Below are 20843 nucleotides of genomic sequence, written 5' to 3'. Positions count from 1 at the left end.
ACAAACCCCTATCCAAACTAACTAAACAACAGAGAGAGAACACGCAAATAAATAAAATCAGAAATGAAAGGGGGGACATAACCACAGACACAGAGGAAATCCAGAGAATCATTAGATCTTACTATAAAAGCCTGTATGCCACAAAACTGGAAAATGCAAAAGAAATGGACATTTTTTTAGATAAGTACCATATACCAAAGCTAAACCAAGACCAGGTGAATGATCTAAATAGACCTGTTAGTCGCGAAGAACTAGAAACTGTTATCAAAAATCTCCCTTCCAAAAAAAGCCCAGGACCAGATGGGTTCAACGCAGAATTCTACCAGAACTTCCAAGAAGAGCTAATACCTATACTCCTTAACGTATTTCACAATATAGAAACAGAAAAGTCATTGCCAAATTCCTTTTATGAAGCTACAGTTACCCTGATACCAAAACCACACAAAGACCCAACCAAGAAAGAGAATTACAGGCCTATCTCACTCATGAATATCGACGCAAAAATTCTCAATAAAATACTGGCAAACCGAATTCAAGAACACATCAGAAAAATTATCCATTATGATCAAGTAGGCTTCATCCCAGAGATGCAGGGCTGGTTCAACATACGCAAATCTATCAATGTAATCCACCATATAAATAGACTGAAAGAAAAAAACCATATGATCATTTCATTAGATGCGGAAAAAGCATTCGACAAAATTCAACACCCCTTTATGATAAAGGTCTTGGAGAGAATAGGGATACAAGGGTCATACCTAAATATAATAAAAGCTATCTACAGCAAACCGACAGCTAACATTAAATTAAATGGAGAAAAACTCAAAGCCATCCCACTAAAATCAGGAACAAGACAAGGATGTCCACTCTCTCCATACCTCTTCAATATAGTGCTTGAAGTTCTAGCAATAGCAATAAGACAACATAAGGGGATCAAGGGGATTCGTATTGGAAAGGAAGAAGTTAAGCTTTCGTTATTTGCAGATGACATGATAGTATACATAAGCGACCCCAAAAATTCTACCAAAGAACTCCTACAGCTGATAAACACCTTTAGTAGCGTGGCTGGATACAAGATCAACTCCAAAAAATCAGTTGCCTTCCTATACACTAAGGATAAGGAAACAGAGAGGGAAATCACAGAAGCATCACCTTTCACGATAGCCACAAAGAGCATAAAATATCTTGGGGTAACCCTGACCAAGGAAGTGAAAGATCTATTTGACAAGAACTTCAAGTCTTTGAAGAAAGAAATAGAAGAGGACACCAGAAAATGGAAGGATCTCCCTTGCTCTTGGATTGGGAGGATCAACATAGTAAAAATGGCAATTCTACCAAAAGCAATCTATAGATTCAATGCAATCCCCATCAAAATCCCATCAAAATTCTTCACAGATCTGGAGAAGACAATAATCAACTTTATATGGAAAAACAAAAAACCCAGGATAGCCAAAACAATCTTATACAATAAAGGAACGTCTGGAGGCATTACCATCCCTGACTTCAAACTCTATTACAGAGCTACAGTATTGAAAACAGCTTGGTATTGGCATAAAAACAGAGAAGTCGACCAATGGAATCGAATAGAAGACCCTGACTTTAACCCACAAACATATGAACACCTGATTTTCGATAAAGGAGCTAAAAGTATACAATGGAAAAAAGAGAGCATCTTCAACAAATTGTGCTGGCAAAACTGGATGTCAATCTGTAGAAGAATGAAAATAGACCCATATCTATCACCATGCACAAAACTCAAGTCCAAGTGGGTGAAAGACCTCAATATCAGTCCAAACACACTGAACCTGATTGAAGAGAAAGTGGGAAGTACTCTACAACACGTGGGCACAGGAGACCACTTCCTACGTATAACCCCAGCAGCACAGACAGTAAGGGCCTCATTGAATAAATGGGACCTCCTGAGACTGAGAAGCTTCTGTAAAGCAAAGGACACTGTTGCTAAGACAGAAAGGCAACCCACTGACTGGGAGAAGATCTTCACCAACCCCGCAACTGACAAAGGTCTGATCTCCAAAATATATAAAGAACTCAAGAAACTAGACCGTAAAAGGCTAATCAACCCAATTATAAAATGGGGCACTGAGCTGAACAGAGATCTCTCAACAGAAGAAGTTCAAATGGCCAAAAGACACCTAAGGTCATGCTCAACTTCCTTAGCGATCAGGGAAATGCAAATCAAGACAACTTTAAGATACCATCTTACACCTGTCAGAATGGCTAAAATCAAAAACACCAATGATAGCCTTTGCTGGAGAGGTTGTGGAGAAAGGGGTACACTCATCCATTGCTGGTGGGAATGCAAACTTGTGCAACCACTCTGGAAAGCAGTGTGGAGGTTTCTCAGGAAATTCGGGATCAACCTACCCATGGACCCAGCAATACCACTCTTGGGAATATACCCAAGAGAGGCCTTATCATACAACAAAAGTATATGCTCTACTATGTTCATAGCAGCATTGTTTGTAATAGCCAGAACCTGGAAACAACCTAGATGCCCTTCAATTGAAGAATGGATGAAGAAAGTATGGAATATATACATATTAGAGTACTACTCAGCAGTAAAAAACAAGGACTTCTTGAAGTTTGCAGGCAAATGGATGGAAATAGAAAACACTATCCTGAGTGAGGTAAGCCAGACCCAAAAAGAGGAACATGGGATGTACTCACTCATATTTGGTTTCTAGCCATAAATAAAGGACATTGAGCCTATAATTCGGGTTCTTAGAGAAGCTAAATAAGAAGGAGAACCCAAAGAAAAACATATAGGCATCCTCCTGAATATTAACCTTCATCAGGCGATGAAAGGAGACAGAGACAGAGACCCACATTGGAGCACCGGACTGAAATCTCAAGGTCCAAATCAGGAGCAGAAGGAGAGAGAGCACGAGCAAGGAACTCAGGACCGCGAGGGGTGCACCCACACACTGAGACAATGGGGATGTTCTATCGGGAACTCACCAAGGCCAGCTGGCCTGGGTCTGAAAAAGCCTGGGTTAAAACCGGTCTCGCTGAACATAGCGGACAATGAGGACTACTGAGACCTCAAGAACAATGGCAATGGGTTTTTGATCCTACTGCACCTATTGGTTTTGTGGGAGCCTAGGCAGTTTGGATGCTCACCTTACTAGACCTGGATGGAGGTGGGTGGTCCTTGGACTTCCCACAGGGCAGGGAACCCTGATTGCTCTTTGGGCTGACGAGGGAGGGGGACTTGATTGGGGGAGGGGGAGGGAAAGGGGAGGCGGCGGTGGGGAAGAGACAGAAATGTTTAATAAATAAATAAATAAATAAATTTAAAAAAAAAGATTTAAGAGTTAGCTAGGAATATTTTTTAATCATTAGCCAAGCAGTGTTGTAATTAATACAGTTTCTGTGTGGTTTCTCCTGAGTCTTCTCCCTATTCTTTTTTTTTAATCCTCACTATGTAGTCATATTGAATAAATCTCTTTTCTGTGCTAAAAAAAAAAAATCTAGAACCTGGAGCTGGGAGCTGACTCAGTGGTTAAAGGCGCTGCTGCTTTTGCACAGCACCTAAGTTCAGATCCCAGTGCACAAGTCAGGGGCAAGTTACAGGAGATATGACACACTTTTCTGGTGTCCATGGGCGTATACACATGTGCACACACACACACACACACACATGTCATGATACACATAAGTTAAAATAAATTAAATCTTTGAGACCAGTAAATAAATATAGATTTGGCATATGAGAGAAACGATGTTCTACGCCTAAGTGTGGCGTATTTCACTTAACAATGATGGTCTCCCATTCCAACTATTTCTTATAAACAGCAGACTTTTGTATGTATTCTGGATGTGAACCCAGTATTAGATACATGTCCGGCCAAGTTTTCCTCCCGTCCTGTAAACTCTTTCTTTCTCTGGCGGTTGTTCCCTTTGCAGCACAAACACGTTTTTAACTTGGTGCAGTTTCATTTATCAATCCTGTTGTTGTTCCCTGAGATGTTGGTGACCTATACAGGAAGCTGTCGCCTGTGCAGATGTCCCGAAGTGTTTCCCTCATATATTTCTATAGCAGTTTCAAAGGTGCAAGCCTTGAAGATTTTTATGAACCATTTTGAGTCAATTCTTGTACAAGGTGAGAGACAGGAGCTGTTCTATATGTGGGTACCAGTCTTCCCAACATTTCTTCCTTATTAAAGATGCTGTCTTCTCTCCAACATACATTTTTGGCACCTTTGTGAAGAAGCAGTCAGTTGTAGCTGTGTGGGATTGTCTGTCTGTGCTCTCTGCTCCAATCCACGTCTGTTTTCTGTCAGTAACGTGCTGTTTTTGTTGCTGTGACTCTGGTATGACGCCTGCAGCTTATTCTTCTGGCCTGGAGGGCTCTGAGGCTTCTGTGCTTTACTCTTTCAGCTAAGATTGCGCTATTATCTGACTCTAATACTCATATATTTAAATTCTAATATTAAATGGTTAATATTTAAATAATACGCTTATCAGCCTTTTCTTATTTGCATTATGTCTTATGTGTGTGCACACTCACATGCCATAGCACACATGTGGAGGTCAGAGGACAGCAGTTTTCTTCTGTCATGTGGGGGCCTCAGAACTCAGATGGTCTAGATTGACAGCCAGCACTCACCCATTAAGTCATATCACCAGCCCTATTCCTTTCCTTACCGGAATGTTTGTAAAAGTTGTACTTTTAATGTCTAAACGATTTTATTCTCTCTCTCTCTCTCTCTCTCTCTCTCTCTCTCTCTCTCTCTCTCTCTGTGTGTGTATGTGTGTGTGTGTGTGTGTGTGTGTGTGTGTGTACAGATAGCAGGTGCCTTAGGAAACCAGAAGTTTCAGATCTCCTTCAGCGAGGGTTGCAGGTGGTTGTGAGCAACCTGAAGTGGGCACTTGAAGCGGAACATGAGTCCTCTGCAAGAGCAGTGCATGTTCTTAACCACAAAGCCTGCTCTTCAGCCCCAAGATTTATTTCTGTCTTGAATTATAAGTGTGGGGGATGAGAGTGCAGCTTCTTAGTCAGGCCAGCAGAGGGCAGGAGATCCTCTGGCCCTGGAGTTGTAGGCAGTTGTGAGCCACCCCAAGCGAGTCCTCTTGAATAGCATCAAATGCTCCTAACCTCTAAGCCACCACCCCAGCCTTCTTTGCTTGATTTCTATGTAGATTTTATGTTCTGGCTGTTGTCTTCTTCCCCACATTCCTTTCCTTTGTCATCTTTTATCACACTTCTTTCTTTTGCCTTGGTATGTAACTTGGTGCCTCCCTGTTATGTCTTTCAGTGTTCTTTCTTTGTTGTGCACTGTGCACAATTTAACTATAACATGGCCACATCTACTTGGGGTTCTAAAAGCTGTCAATACGTGGATTCCATATCTTTCCCTAGAGTTGGGGAACTTTCTGCTGTGGTTCATTGAGTGGATTTTCTTAGCATTTTGCCTATACCTTGGCTCTCTTTTTCACATATTCAAGTCTGGTCTCCTGGTTGTGTTCCAGAACTCTGGGGTGGTGGATATCATGATTGCTTTTTTTCTCCTTCTTGGCTATTCTCCAGTCGTACCAATTCCTTAGCTGTCCTTAGTTCCTGCAGTCCCTTCTTCCACGGGGTCTAAGTTATTTCTTACTGAAATCTCTTTTCCGGAAGTCCTGTTTTCTTTCTTCCCTTTTCTCCCTGGTTACCAAAGAATATTGACAAAATCAAGTCAAGCTTAGGAAAGGCCAAAATGAAAACAAGGGGGTTCTTCCGCCTGCTGTTTGTCCTATACAACTAAAGAGTAACAAACCCCCCAGTTTTATCCATCCCTTTGTATCTCCCCAGCAGCCACCATCATCACAGCACACGTTAACACAGGAAGCTAGGCAAACTCAAAGTTTCAGGCTCCCTAGGTGGGTGGCAGACAAGAAGCATCCTCCATGTGAGAGTCAGTGTAACAAGGGAGAGATTGAATTCTGAGGAGGAAAAAATGCTGGCTTTTCCAGCAGATTGGGCTGAGGCAGAGCTGGTCCTGCGGGTCTCTCCCTGGGGCTGAGCGGGAAGGTGAGTGTTGGCCCAGACCCCCCCCCCCCCGGCCTCTGGGGAGAAACACACATTGAGTCAGGAGTCTGTTGAAGCAGGATCTCACTTTATTGCATCAGGGAAAGAAAAGGAGGAAGAAAGGAAGGAAGGAAGGAAGGAAGGAAGGAAGGGAGGGAGGGAGGGAGGGAGGGAGGGAGGGAGGGAGGGAAGGATCAAGAAAGTCTTCCTTGATCAAGTGATGCTGACTTTCTGAATGAGGAGGAAGGGGAAATCCAGAATGAGATCCGTCAAAGCATGTTTCTGAATCTCCCATCCTGAACACTGAGGAGCGTGGCATTTTCTCTATCTGAAAGTATTAGGTAGACATGATTTGCATTAGGCCATGACATATAAGGGGAGCTCTTGTGTGTTCCTTGTGGGTAAAAGCACACATGTATCTCCTTCTCTTTTGCCTTGACAAAGTATCTAGATGAAAGTGTAACCCTACCCAGAGCAGAGTCTGCCACCAATCATCACGGGACCTGTGCGGGGACTGATAAACAGTTACCTGGATAAGACACTAAGGACTCTTGCTTTTCTTCCCCATTGTAGCTAATATGATTATAATATAGGGTTTCTTGGGGTAGGGAAGGTGATGGGCAGAGCTTTGCAGTGCAGCCTGGGATTCATGGGTTTCTGTGGTATGATCTTGGGTTTTTTGTTTTTTGTTTTTCCTCTGTATGGTGGAACTTGGCCCCTGTGTCTCAAGGGCTGGAAATGACCTTTAGTGTAGTCTGGGACAGGGCCTAGCCACTTGCATGTGACAAGGGCCTTACAGTTGTGAAGTTGTGAGCTGTCACCAAACCCTGGACCTCTGAGAGAGCTGTGAGTCCTCTTAACTGCTGAGCCATCTCTTCAGCTCCAGGATGTAATAAAGATGAAGTAAGACCGTAAAGAGGGAACTCTGATCCAACAGAACAGGTGGCCTTAAAAGAGGCCCAGACACTGTCTGTCTATCTCTTGAGAAAATTCAAAGCAGGAAGAACAAGAGATTCTGAAAATTCCCAAGAATTGCGTTTGGTTTTGTTTTCATTCCTTTACTTCTCTTTTCAATGACATTAAAAGGAAACAATCAGTTTCACAACAGTGAGGCTGAAAGGTGTGAGATGATGATGACACGGAACCTTCAACATTCGGACGTCTCCTGAACACACCTCAAAACGTGCCAGAGCCTCAGCAAACACATGCTACCTTACCTAAGGTGAATCGATAACAGAGGTGCTTCTGTTCAGCTCCTGGGGTCCTTGGGACCACTGAGTGCTGAGTGGGGTTAGCATTGCTGTCCTTCGCACCCTTGCTGGAAAAGCTGGGCTTCCGAGGTGGCGGGTGTACTAACACAGACCTGGACTCCAGGCCAAGCTGGACTCTGTCTGCAGAGCCAATGCTTCTGGTCACTGCACTTCCTGCTTTCAGAACAATAGCATTTAACCACAAAACAGCACCCCCAACATGGGAGAAAAACAAAGGACGTTCTCAGAATGAGAGTTATTCTGCCGAAAAGCAAAGGGAAAAAAAAGAGCAATCGAATTACAATCATAGAAGAAAGGACTCTCAGAGAAATGCCCAGATGGAAAAATAATAATAGAAAGAGAAGTGATGGCTTATTTGATTGTTTTGGTAGGGAAATAACTAAAGAAAATATGAATTAATACTCAACTCAGGAAACTAAGGTGAAGAAATAATCACTGTTCATATTCTATTTGAAACTATTTATGCACACATTGTGTAAGCTGAACTTTATTTTGACAAAAAAAGTGATAAAAATACATAGAGAAACACAACCTTGAACTGTGGTAAGCTAGAGAATTCTCTGTATCCTCCAAAGTGTAAAAGCCTTACACAGTACTGCACACACAGAGTCTGGGAGGCTAAGGCAGGGAGAGGTGAGTCAGGGCTAGGTACCTACTAAACACTTTATTAAAAGGCAGTGTGTGTGTGTGTGTCCGTGTATGTGCGTGTGTGCACACAGGCATATGTGTGAACTGAGACAAAACAATTATGTAAGGATTTTGAACACTAGATTAAAAACAAACAAAACTTCTGAAGCATTTATGAAAATCTGTTGGCTGTTGACCAAGGACCATGGTAACTAGCAGCCTCTTGTGTTGGGAGTCTCTTATCTCTTATCTCACCTCAGTTGGTGAGGAAATTTAAGTTTTCCAGGATAGAGATGGCTGCGAATCACAACATTTTCACAGTCAGAGAGAACTAATCTGAGCAAACTCCCCCCCCTCCCCCGCCCAACTAGCATCATTGTATTAGCAAACTGGAAGAAACAGACACCTCAGCTGTTGGCCAAAAGTGTGGCCTTGCTGGGCATGGTGGCACATGCCCAAATCCCAGCATTCTGAGGCAGAGGCAGGAGGGTCTCTGTGAGACTGAGACCAGTCTAGTCTACATAGAAAGTTCCAGGACAGTCAGGGATACACAGAGAGTCCCTGTGTTAAACACAAACAAAGTGTGATTCCTGTTCCAATGAGTGTGAACAGACTCAAATGTGTAGAGATCCAGAAAACAGAGGAACAGGGAGGAGCTAGACCAACTATTCATCTCTGACTGCTGAGGGTCGTGTCTGCTCATAGAAAACTCACCTGAAGTTCAAATGAGGTAATCTTCAAAATGTCTGACCTGTGGGTTTGCAGCTAACTCAGCTCTACTGATAGGGTAGGAGTCTTAGGGAGTGAACTCTCTCTAATTCAGTGTTTGCACAGGCTTGGGAGAGAGATCTTTCCATCAGGTCCAGGTCAGATGCTAGGGCAATTACAATTTATGGGTAAAATAAAGAGAATCGGGAATTGTTTCAATTGTGTCTATTTTTCAGCACTTCCTAAGACACGAAAAGAAACAATGTGCCTCATAGTCATAGGGAAACTGGTCACCAGAGAGCGACTGATGCTGGATTTGGCAGCACAAACATCAAAGCTGTAATTATAAATAGGTTTAAAGAATGAAATGAGACCGTGTTTAAAGAATTAAAGGAAAAACATGATGGTCATGACTCATGTAGGAACAGAAGTAGGAACCCTCAATAAAGAAATAGCAAGCATGAATGGAGACCCCAGTGGTCCAATTTCTAGATCCAGAAATTAGAATAAGCTAAATGAAACTGTCACCAGGTGGCCTCAACAATAAATCTGGGTGAAATAATGAAAGGAATGAACTATAACCTTGAGAATGGATTAATAGAAATTGTCCAGTCTGAAGAAGAGAAAAAAATATTGAAGAGGATTTCCAGGTAAAATGGCAGATTAAGAACCTCTTCTACAAGATCTACGAGATCCAATAAAAGAGTACAGGTGTGTGTGTGTGTGTGTGTGTGTGTGTGTGTGTGTGTGTGTGCCTGTCTCTGTGTGTTCACAATGAAGTCTATTCCACAGAGATAATCCACTGTGAATGAACTTCCTGAGCCTGGAGAGGCCTCTCTGAGGAAGCATCGGGAGCAGCAGTACCCACAAAAGTGTCTCCTGACCTCAGTAGGAACTGCTGAGAATCATTGCTTCTTGTACACACAGACACGGTAGGAGCAGTAAACTGGACCACCAAGGATTAGATGGTTAATTGTAGATTGTAACAACAGCAGACGAGTTTGGACCCAAGGAGCCGGTCCACCTGGGAGCAGCAGAAACTGACAGGTAACAGGCTGTTTCTCCCCCACACCTGCTCTCCACCAGGCTAAGACTGGCTCTATCAGGGTAAGTTCTGATTCCCAAGCCATTATCTTAAAGGCTCAGGGCCTCATGCAATTTTCGGGCTGCCCCACGAAAGGACACAGCTGTGCCAGACTCCTGCCTTGTCCTGTAGGATTCCTTTTTCTGATGATGTTCTGTTCAGGGAATTTCTCACACCCCAGTTTTTTTTTTTGTTTTGTTTTTGTTTTTTTTTGTTTTTTTTTTTTTGACCCAAAGTAGACACATTGCACCATTGCACTAGGCTTCAGGTTCCAGACAGACTTGCAAAATGTACCTACAATTTGAGGCCTGATCCCCAAACACCTTTGGGCCGCCTTTTACAAAATCTTTTAACTTAGGGCTATCTGACACTGTTAGGAGTTTTTCCTAACGCGAGCTCTCTGCCTATGCAAATTCCCAATCAAGCCAAATCAAAACAAGCCAAATTAAGAAATACCCAGGTTTAATGGGATTCCTGCACTTTTGGGTGCCCCCCCCCCAGTGGGAACTGGGAGGCCACTAATGCAACCTCAGAGGGGAAAGGAAAGGGAGCACGTGATCCTCTTTTGGGAGTTCACTTAAATACCCTGTGGGAGTGGTCATGACCCCCGCCCCCAAGGAGGGGTCAGGACTTGGCATGCTGGCATTTGGAGTCCAGACCAATACAACTCTCAGGCCTGGGGGCTGGGATCTACACTCCCAACTTAACAGACACTGTATATTCTTGATGCCTAAAAATTCTTGCCAGCGTGGGAACAAGTGAACAACCCCTCATATGCTCATGGTTTCTGGATATTGTGCTCCCGCTCCCTCCCTCCTCCCTGCTTCTCTTGCTGTTTGCTGTCCTTATGCGTTCCTGGCATGTGATCTGGTCATGCTGGGATTCTCCCTGCAATGGATCCGTTCCCCCTCCTCCCTCTATGAGCTGCATAGGTGTTCCATCCTTATGCATTTCTGGCATGTGATCTGGTCACGCTGGGATTCTCCCTGCAATGGATCCTTTTCCCCTCCTCCCACTCTGAGCTGCTTAGGTGTCCTGTCCTTATGTTTCTGTTCTCCTTACAGCCTCTGCTGATCTGGCCCTCAGTGGGATCATCTGTGTGCTCACCTGGATTCTGCAGTCTACTCCAGGATTTTTAAGTTGGTCAGCTGACACAGGTTCCTGGAAAAAGTTTTGGTCATCTGTCCGTTAATATATATGTGTTAATAATGGGGCCACAGTATGCTTGTTATATGTTTGTATGTGTGTATGTGTGCTTGTTTTAAAATCTGTAGAACTTATAACTCAGATTATGACAGCTGTGGAAAATTACAAATGTGGATAGCTGCCATTTTTGGTTGAGATCAAAACAGAAACCTCAATGCCATCTTTGGTAAATATACCCATGTGTTCTACCTACCAACGAGACATTCTGCCTCCAATAAACTTTGGCTTACTGAAATATTTCTTCTAATCTTCTTGCCTCTACTGACATTGGTAAGCTATAACTGATTGGACAAACTCTATGTCTAATTTACATTTACCTGACAGGTAATGGTGCCCTGACTCTCAAGTGCCTTTACAGATCTAAGAGTATGGCATTTAACAAAGGAGATTCTTATGAAGGAGATGCATGCCAGCTCCTGCAGCATCCTATAGCTCCTCCAAGAAGGTGCGTGTTTGAACTTCCTCCTGAAGGCTTGACTTTGGATATGGCAAATCCACTCACACAGCAAGAAAAAAAAACCTGCCTTCTACCTCATCAGCTTCCTGGATACTACACTGGGGGAATCAATCATTTCATCCTGCCAAGACAGGTATACCGAACCCTACCCCCTCAGGAAAATTTTTCAGGCCTTCTGGGCTCATCAGCTAAAGGCAGGTACTGCTTCTAAGACTGTTGTTCACCGAAGACTACGGAGAGACTTGGGATTGCCTGGGTAGATGAAAAAAGCTGTCTCACTTCTGCTTATTACTCTTCCCTCTCAGTCTGTCTGATGGCATTTGATGACATAAGGTACTGGTAGCTCATTACTTCATTTGTTAAGTTTCGTGCTAAAAATGCAGACAGTTGTGCCTCTTTCTCAGGCTTCATAGTCCAGAATTAACAGGCTTCAGATGCATCTTCAGAGATTCGGAGTCTCCAGTTTCCTTTAATTATCTTCTAAAATGTTCATGCCTGTTAACCTAAAGACATACATAGCCTTTTGCTATGACACCAACATGTAAAACTGTTCCAGCTTACAGATACCTGCAGGGAAACGTTCCTGGGAAAAGTTCTGCTGCCATATCAAGAAATCTGGTCTGGTGAAAACAGTCTGCAGAGCCTATTTTGACCCCACCCATTTTCAAGCATGTTTTATAGATCACTCCTCCTGCCTGGGCCAAGACCAACCTGCAGAGGATTCTCCAGATAACGCCAACACCTACACCAGCTCACCACCTCCTGGGACTTCACCATTGGTACCACCTCTCCAGGCTCAAATGGGCACCCACCCAGCAACTGAAATCTGGTTTTAAAGGGCACATCTGCTCTCATCTCACTCATTCACCCCTGCCTCCCCTGTACAACCAGGGCACTTCTCCATCCGATTCTTTCTGGCAGTTAATCACCCTTTCCCTGGCTAGCCCCATTCACAGGGCCAATAATAACAATATTTTTTTCCTCCTAACAACCTGCCTTCTCGTCTCCCTCGAGGAACAAATGCCTGAGGTGTCCAGGATGGCAGTTAACCGGATGTCTCTCCAGCCACACCTCTCGCTGAGCTTGAGACCACCAACTTCCAACTCTCCCCTCCCCCATGTCTCCCCATGCCCATAGGAAGTAACCAGATTTGAGCTGGTCCCCCTATACCCAAAGAGTCTGGGATGTTTGGGTAGAAGTTCTACCCCAAGGCCCTCCCCTGGGAGTTGCCTCAGTCCAGACTCTATCCTCGAGAATGCCCACCAAACAATGACCCCTTCCCAGAGATACTCAAGACCACCCCCAAAGGGTATTTAAACTGCCCCCCCCAACAAACACGTGGTTTTCAGGTCTTCTTTCCTCGGCTCCTCTCTGGGGTACTGGAAAGCCTTCTGGGAGCATTGATATCCATTAAATCTGGCATTTTCTAACTTGGTTTTATTTGGTCTGATTCGGATTATTGAGTTGGTGGAGAGGGTTATCAGGATGCAGGAACTCTTCAGACCCCCCAGTGGTCCACATTGCCAGCCACGGGCAGTGCGGGCCAGCTTTAATTGAAGATGGAAGCAGGGCTGCACTTTTACATTTTAAAGGCTGGTGAGGCCATTTAGCCTATTCTAGCCTTCCCAGAACTGCAGGCACAGAAAGCAATTTTTCAGCTTCAAGTGTTTTCCTTTCTGCTCTCGGGGTTGGGTAAAATGTCAACCTTCTGTTCTTTCCTTGTGTTTTTGTTTAACGTACTCAGGGAACATTTGGTCCCTGCAGAACCTAAAGCATTTGCAGGAGCTGGGAGAGGTTCACAAATTGACTTCAAATAAGGACAAATGCCCACTCAGCGTGGAGAGGCCCTCACATCCCGGGGCTCCCTGGTTGCCTTTTGTCCATGTTTTCAGCTTGGCAGGCTGCCTGGGGGTCGAGGGCTTCCAGGAAGCTGTGTTCATTTGTGTTTTCAGTTCAACAGCACACGAGCTAATTGTGAAGAAAGAAAGAAAGAAAGAAAGAAAGAAAGAAAGAAAGAAAGAAAGAAGGAGTCCAGAGGGTCATGGGGAGACCACACTGAAAGGAATTGGCAGTAGAGTTAATAGGGAATAAGAGAAGAAGACAAAGGATGTTGTGAAAGCCATGATTAAATACAGAAAGCACTGAATTCCAATACCGCACGACCTTAGCAGGTCCTTTGGCTTCTGCAGAGAACAGGAGTCTCCAGCCTGCTGCTCTGACTTGAATTTTATGCTGTGTTGATCCCTAAAAAAAAAAAAAAAAAAAAAAAAAAAAAAGATGCTTCTTTGCTTAGATCCATGATGGCTTCCAGCCTGCATGACAGTTCTAACAGGGCAGCACGGCCTGGAGAGTCGGGTAGAGCTGAGAGCAGAATGAAGTCGGCTGCGGCGCTGCAATGGTGTAGCCCTGACTTGACTGCGGTCCCTGCCTCTGTGGTTTCTGATGACTCTGAGCACAGTACCCTCTCACATCAGGCTCTTAACCCTTCCTGACCAGAGCTTGCTTCCATCTTTTCTTTCTTTTAGAAGGTTTTGGGGGCTTCAGTTAGCCAGGGTCACGCCTATTTAAAAAACCTCTCCACTGGTTGGTTTTCCAAGATTCTTGTCTCCCTACCCTTGTAGCTGATTCTTCGGACAGGCCCTAGGCTAAAAAGACCCCTCTGCTGCCCAGGGATCAAATAGCTAGGCTGTAAGCAACAGTCATGTGACAGAGAGCCTCCCTCCGCCTCTAAAATGCCTAAGAAGGGACCCTCACTCTTCTGTGTGGGCATTACTATCTCTCCAGTAAACTGCAAGCCCCCCCCAAAGATAACCCATCTTACTGTCACCTTTGAAACCCTGAACCTGAAAATGTGTAGCCTTGGGTGATTAATTCATTCAGAAATTGTGTGTATTCTACATTTAACTTCACACAGACTTACTAGCCTCAAACATCGAACTCCTTAAAGAATGTTGGGGTTTTACCCTTCTCCAGCCGGGTGACATGATTTGGAGTGGGCCACAGAGCCAGGCTGATCTCAGAGTTGGGGTCAGAGTTGAGGTGGCCCTAGGCTTTAGAACGGGACCAGGGCATGGGCAGCCCATCAACTGGGATGTTCAGGCTTCAGAAAATGGGGAGGGGGCAGAAAGTCCCATTGTCCTGTTCGAGTCTGTGACCTCAGCCCTCTTCATGATGAAGCCAAAACCAGACAAGTCCTCTGTGGTAAGTGAGATGCCACCAGGCAGGCCCTCCGCTGCCGAGAGTAACAGGGATCATGGTCCTGCTCTGGAAGAAAGGTGTGGTGAAATTGGGTGGTGTGCTTAGCTTGGCTCCATTTCCTGCAGAATGAGAAATGAAGGCCAGAAAGTGAAAGTCAGCAGGATGGGAAAGAGGAAAAAGTTCATCTGGGAGCTGGTGTTCGTCTTCCCTTGAGGTGGCAAAATCAGTTCCTCTTCCCCTTGCTGCCGGGGGAACCGAGCACCTACCACAGCCTGGCCTGGGGGAAGTGGATCTTGTGATGCTGGGTGAGTGGGTTAGGGAACATTCTTTCGCAGGGTGGAAAAGGCAAGCCGGCAGCTGCCTCTGATCTTCCCTGAGTGGGCAATGTAGCCACTGTGCTCAGACACAGACAAAGGGAGTGATTCTCAGCAGTGGGAAAGAGGGCACAGAGTTCTAAGGCAAATGTGAGCGCTGTGCCCTTGCCAAGCTTGGATTAACGCTGAGCACCCTCCTGTTTTAACAGCCTCCATTGTCACTTTCATTTCTGCTTATCCACGTCAGCTACATTGCGTGTGTGACCCGGGACTGTTACTGTGTGAGAAACATCCCCTGTAGGCTCATGCATTTGAACAGTTGGTCTCTGGTTGGTGACGTGGTTTGCAACGTGGAGATCTGTTGAAAGAAGTGCATTGCTGGGGGTGGGTTTTGAGGTTTATGGCTCTCACCCACTTCCTATTCTCTCTCTCTCTCTCTCTCTCTCTCTCTCTCTCTCTCTCTCTCTCTCTCTCTCCTGTGCTCTGGCCACCATGCCATCTCCACCATTATAGACTCTGAGCCTCTGGAACCATAAGTAAGCCCTATTCCCCTAACTTGCCTTCTGTCAGGGTATTTGGCCACAGCAACAGAAAAGTAACTAAGAAAAGGACCAAGCTCCAACATCTGCCACCTCAGTTAGCCAGAAGCCATGTTGGTGCCCTAGCTGGTCTCAGTGATAGTCTCCTTAACTTCTATATCATTTGTATAATACAAGTCTTTGGGATCCCTAGAGTTAATTGCACTCCCATCACATTGCAGAGATATTAAAAGCCTCAGATATTAAAGCCCCTTATTTAAAATGATGTATAATAGTATTTTCATATTGCCTAGACCCACCTGTCCATATACTTTAATTTGTCTCTAGATTATTAATAATACCTGATATGAGGTAAATGCTATGTGAATAGTTTTATGGATTTCTAAGGAACTAATATCAAGAAATTATATTACATGTTCAATAGATGCAATTCTTGTTTTCCAAACAATTTCCCATCTGCGCTTGTCCAAGTCTGCAAGCATGGAGCTCGTGGACATGGGAGGATACCTGGAGTTATTACTGTCCTCATGATTCTGCACATGTCAACTGGACGTCATTTTGTGTGTGACAGAATGAACTAAAACCAAGCCCACTGTTTAGACAGGCATTCTGTTAACGCCAATAGCAGCTAGTTGGACTCAGTTACCTTCTGTTCCCTCCCAACACTCACTTTCTTTGCTACATTGCAAAAAGATACAAAACAAAAATGATAAGTAGTTGTAAAACCTGAGCTGGGAAGGGAGCTGGAATTCCAAATTAGTGAGAAAAGGAGTAAGAAACCTGCCGTCTTGGGAAGGCTTTTCATTTCCTTCATATATTACAAGGCAGTTGAGGCTTGCTGCTAGCTGCAGCCAGGCCTGTCCTGCTGCAATAAACAGCCGCCTGCTCGGAAAAGACTACACATCACTAATCCAGATATATAGTAAATCTAAGATATGGCTGTTTGGGAAGAGAACACATAAAATAAAGATAACAGTACTTAAGAACAACAGGCTTGGGCTGAGGAAACAAGATTGGCTGGAAAGAAAAATTAAGAACTGATGGTATAAGATTAAAATAGAGACATCAAAATGGAAATTTAAGAAATATACTAGTCCCCAGGCGGTTTAATTGCCCTTTCGTTTTTAAATGATGCATTTATTTTCATTTTATTTGTATAATTGTTTTGCCTGAATGTGTGTATGTATACCACATATGTGCCTGGTGTCCACAGAAGCCAGAAGAGAACATCCGACCTCCCGGAATGGAGTTACAGATGATTGGGAGCTGCCGTGTGGATGCTGAGAGGTGTATGTGTGGAATCCATTGGTTTCACTTTTCAGAGTGTTTATTCGGTGTCTAGTTGTTATTGTGCAAAGCTGTCTTATGAGTCTAGACAGTGTTTGGGAATGTTAATCTTACCTGGTTATTTAGCTTTTAGGGGGATGTGAAAACGCTGGCCAGGCTTTTGTTTCGTAGGCTCGAAAGCATAGATTCACAAGTGCCTGCACCTCCGTCTTTCCGTTCACTCTGTGGATTCCTATCACACAGCATCGCTGGACAGCAGGAAGAAGACATTACGTTGCAGAGGGACATCCCTGCTGTGATACAATCTTTTTCACAGCCAATGCTATCTCAATGTTTATATTTGCCAAGAGAACATTGGTTTCCTAAGTCCTCCCTCTCATCTTTAAGACTGGAGTTCCGCATTAGGCCACAGGGTGGCAGATTAATAGCAGGGGAAAAAAAAAAAACCTGAGCTCAAGAGTAGTAGAGAACCGGCTTCCACTGAGGTAAAATAGAGGCATGAACAAAGAAGGTTCTGTCTCCACGCTGTGTGTGTGGTCCCTTCCATGATCCAAAGTTACATTTGCTAAATAAACTCACATCCTTTTAATCATAATATCCTTTGAAGCATGGGGGGGGGGGGACTCCTCTACAGACTGGTTAATAATGTTTCTGAACACACGGTTGACTTGTATCTCCCCTGATGGACGCCTACACTATTGCTCTAGGTTCAACGCCCACCAGAGAAGTCAAGCTTTTGGTCACTGTCAGTCAACCGCACAATTACCACCGGGGACTTCCTTTGCACACACACACACACACACACACACTGTCACAGTTGAGTCAAGGCCCATCTTGGGAACCTGACGTCCTTTGGGGTTCCTGAGACCATTCCAACTGTTCCACACTGTCCTCTGGGTGTCCAGCCTTGCTTCTCCCCTCCTGCTGATGTCAGGGCCACCTCTTGACCATGACTCATTAGCTGTGAGTCGAAAAGTAGGTTCCAGAACATGGCACACAGGGACCTTTCCTGCCTGACTCACAACCTGTACATATACAGACACACACACTCATTAGTTCAACGGCACTGACATTACTCGGTATCAAACATACCTCCTTTTCCATCTGTTTGGGTTTTTTGTATCATTCCCTCTATCCACATCTCTGCCTGGCAAGCACCCAGCCCATGTAGTGCCTTGCTCAACACTCTCAGGTAAACAACACCCTGCCGAGCTGACTCTCATGTTCTGTGCTAAACTTTCTTGCATGGGACCCATCCCTTTATTGTACAAATAATAGATTTCCACATGTCTGTTTTTTTTTTCACTAAATGTAAGCTCTTTCACAAAACATTCGAGCGTGGGATTTCTTTGGAGAAGCAATGTAGTCCCACTGGAGACAGACGCTGGATGGAACCTTGACAGTAAGCCGCAGCCACATGGCGATACACAGATTAATGGAGATGGGTTAGTTTAGGATATAAGGGCTAGCTAAAAATATGCTATTGGCTAAACAATATTACAAATAATATAGTTTCTCAGTGATTGTTTCATGGTCTGGGCAGCCTGGAAGGAACGAACAGCCTTCCCCCAACATTCAAGGACTGGGGTGAGTGTTGGGCAGAATGTTATTTTCCTGATAAATATCCAAAAAACATAATGGAGGTACACACGTTGGCACCCACAAGGCGAGAAGATATTACTGGGAAAGATGGTGTCTGCTGGAAAAAGCCTTGGCTAGTATTGATCCCTTCCTCACCAAGGACCTGGGCCAGGAGGAGAAGCAGAATGGCTTCCTGGCACCCAGAGGGAACCCCAGTGTGGGAACAGGGAAAGCCTTAGTGACCAGCACTTTGTACTTCACACGATGAAGAATAATAGGGGCACACGCTGTTCCAAAAATTGATCCCTTCCCACACTCTCCTGCTTTCTCCTGCACCCTGTCTCTACTTGCCGAGACACAGTAGATAGATAAACCCCTGCATCTCATATTTCAGTACGCAGAGACTCTTACCTTGTGGGTAGTTTCAACAGAACAGCTATTACTGATATCGCTTGAGCCAATTGTAGAAATAGTCTATGATGTCTGAGGACAAAATCTTGGAAATCATATTGAACGATGCTAAAATATCATTAAAAAACTTCATTCAAAAATAAATCCTAAGAATGGTGTGTTGGTTGGCAGTTTTCTTTTTCTGTGACCCAAAAGTGTTATGGGGAGCCCACCCAGCCACTTAGATCTCCAAATCTGTTCATCTTTGTTGTCTACCACACCCTTCTTTCTCTTGAGTTGGTTCCTCCCTGTTAGCAGCTCACAGCAGGTGCCAGCTCTGACATCTTGAGTTCTCCGAGGCAATCCAGGCCTCAGCTTCACAACCTCACACGGTGACCTCTCTACTAGACCTGCATTCAGGGACACCCCTGACACATACCTGGCCCCAGAAGTGTTATTCCTTAACTCCTTTCTTCTCCCCTTACCTCTAAAGCCAAATAACCACACGGCTGAAGCTGCCAAGTTCTGCTGCTTATTGGGGCTGGACCATGGCTCCCTCGTTGTTCAATCCCATCTTCACCATTCTGTCCTTCACTGTCTAAGCGTGGCTGTCCTCAAACTTGCTCTGTAGACCAGGCTGGGCTCAGACTCAGAGATCTGCCAGCCTCTGCCTTCCCAATGCTGAAATTAAAGATGTGCTCCACCACACCTGGCTCCAAGCTTTTCTTCAGTTCCTTCTCACCAGTTGGAAACTTAGCTGTGTAGAATCTTGCTTTTAGGTCACCATGTCCTTTATTCCACTTCTTAATCCACTTATCTCCTTGAACCCAGCATTTAGCTCCATTCCACTTCTTGGTGCCCTCTTTCTCCTCACATATTTTTCCTTGCTCAGCTTGCTCCTTTTCATGATACCTCTTCACTAGAGCGACCACCAAGAGCCACATGATAGAGTCTATACTAGGCTGCTTTCAGATTTCTTGTGCCAATGGAATCAATACAAAACTCTTCACTTTTGCCCCAGGCAGACTCTTCAGACAAGGGCAAAAGGCAGTCACCTCCTTCACTAAAATATCACAAGAATGATTTCTAGGCAGAATACTGAAATTCTTCTCTGAAATCTCTTGAGCCAGCTCCTGACATTTCAAATCATTATCAGCAGCACTGTCTTCCTTGTTCCTCCTCCTACATCCCATTGAGCAATGCTTAAAGCAGTCCACTGATTTCCAAACCCAAAGCACCAAAGTTCATATTACTCCAAACAAAAGCATTACTAGGCCTATCACAGCAATACCCCAGTCCCTAGTACCAACTTCTGTCTTAGTTCTGGTTTTATAGCTGTGAAGAGAACAAAGACCACCACAGTTCTTATGAAGAAAACATTTAACTGAGGAAGGCTCACTTACAATTTCAGAGCTCTTGTCCATTATCATCATGAAGGGAGCATGGCGGCATTCAAGGCAGACATGGTACGGGAACTGAGAGCACTGCATCTTGACCAGAAAGCAGCAGGAAGTTGACTGTCACACTGAGGGAAACTTGAGCAAAAGAGACCTCAAACCCCGCCCCCACAGTGACACACTTCCTCCAACAAGCCCACAACTCCTAATAATGCCACTGTCTTTGGGGGCCATTTTCTTTTAAACCACTGCAAAGCTCAAGTCATTGTCAGACCCCGAACCTAGGAGCAGTCCAAACTTAAAAATTATTTCCTAAAGAATTTTATTGTATGAGCTAGGGGTGTCAAAGTGGGGGAACTCACAGAGTTATCTAACCTGAGTTCATGGACTCTGGACCAACAGTTAGGGAGCCTCCATGGAACCAATATAGGCCCTCTGCATGTGTGCGACAGTTGTGTAGTGTGGTCTCCGTAAGGTTCCTAGCAGAGAGATCAGGATCTGTTCCTGATACTTAGCTGGCTTTTGGAACCTGTTCCCCGTGCTGGATTATCTAGCCCACCCTTGACTCAGGGGGAGGAGCTTGGTTGGCCCTGCCTCAACTTGATGCACCATACTTTGTTCAAGCCCATGGGAGGCCTGCCCCTTTCTGAATGGAGAGAGGGGAGGAGTATAAGGGGAGACAGATAGATGGGAAGCAGGGGTGGGGGTGAGGGATGATTAAGAGGAGAGGAGGGAGGGGAAACTGCAGATATA

At 44.6% G+C, this 20843-nt stretch overlaps 1 protein-coding gene and 1 long non-coding RNA gene across 2 annotated transcripts in view; one reads left to right on the top strand and one right to left on the bottom strand.

Annotated features, from left to right (window-relative positions):
- Positions 1 to 20843, bottom strand: part of Prkar2b (protein kinase cAMP-dependent type II regulatory subunit beta) — a 710703-nt gene that overhangs the window by 468314 nt on the left and 221546 nt on the right. The gene's annotated exons all lie outside the window — the stretch shown is intronic.
- The window catches only part of LOC126488681 (uncharacterized), a 14828-nt gene continuing 7624 nt past the window's right edge, over positions 13640 to 20843 (top strand). Inside the window, exon 1 of the long non-coding RNA XR_007588777.1 lies at positions 13640 to 18124. This is a non-coding gene — a long non-coding RNA (uncharacterized lncRNA). The remainder of the gene's footprint in view (positions 18125 to 20843) is intronic.

The sequence above is a fragment of the Alexandromys fortis genome, unplaced genomic scaffold (genome assembly GCF_014885135.2).
Source record: "Alexandromys fortis isolate MF-2015 unplaced genomic scaffold, M_Fortis_MF-2015_v1.1 scaffold_201, whole genome shotgun sequence".
Lineage (NCBI taxonomy): Eukaryota > Metazoa > Chordata > Mammalia > Rodentia > Cricetidae > Alexandromys > Alexandromys fortis.
Note: the sequence above shows the minus strand (reverse complement) of the source record. Positions and strands in the feature narration are given on the sequence as shown.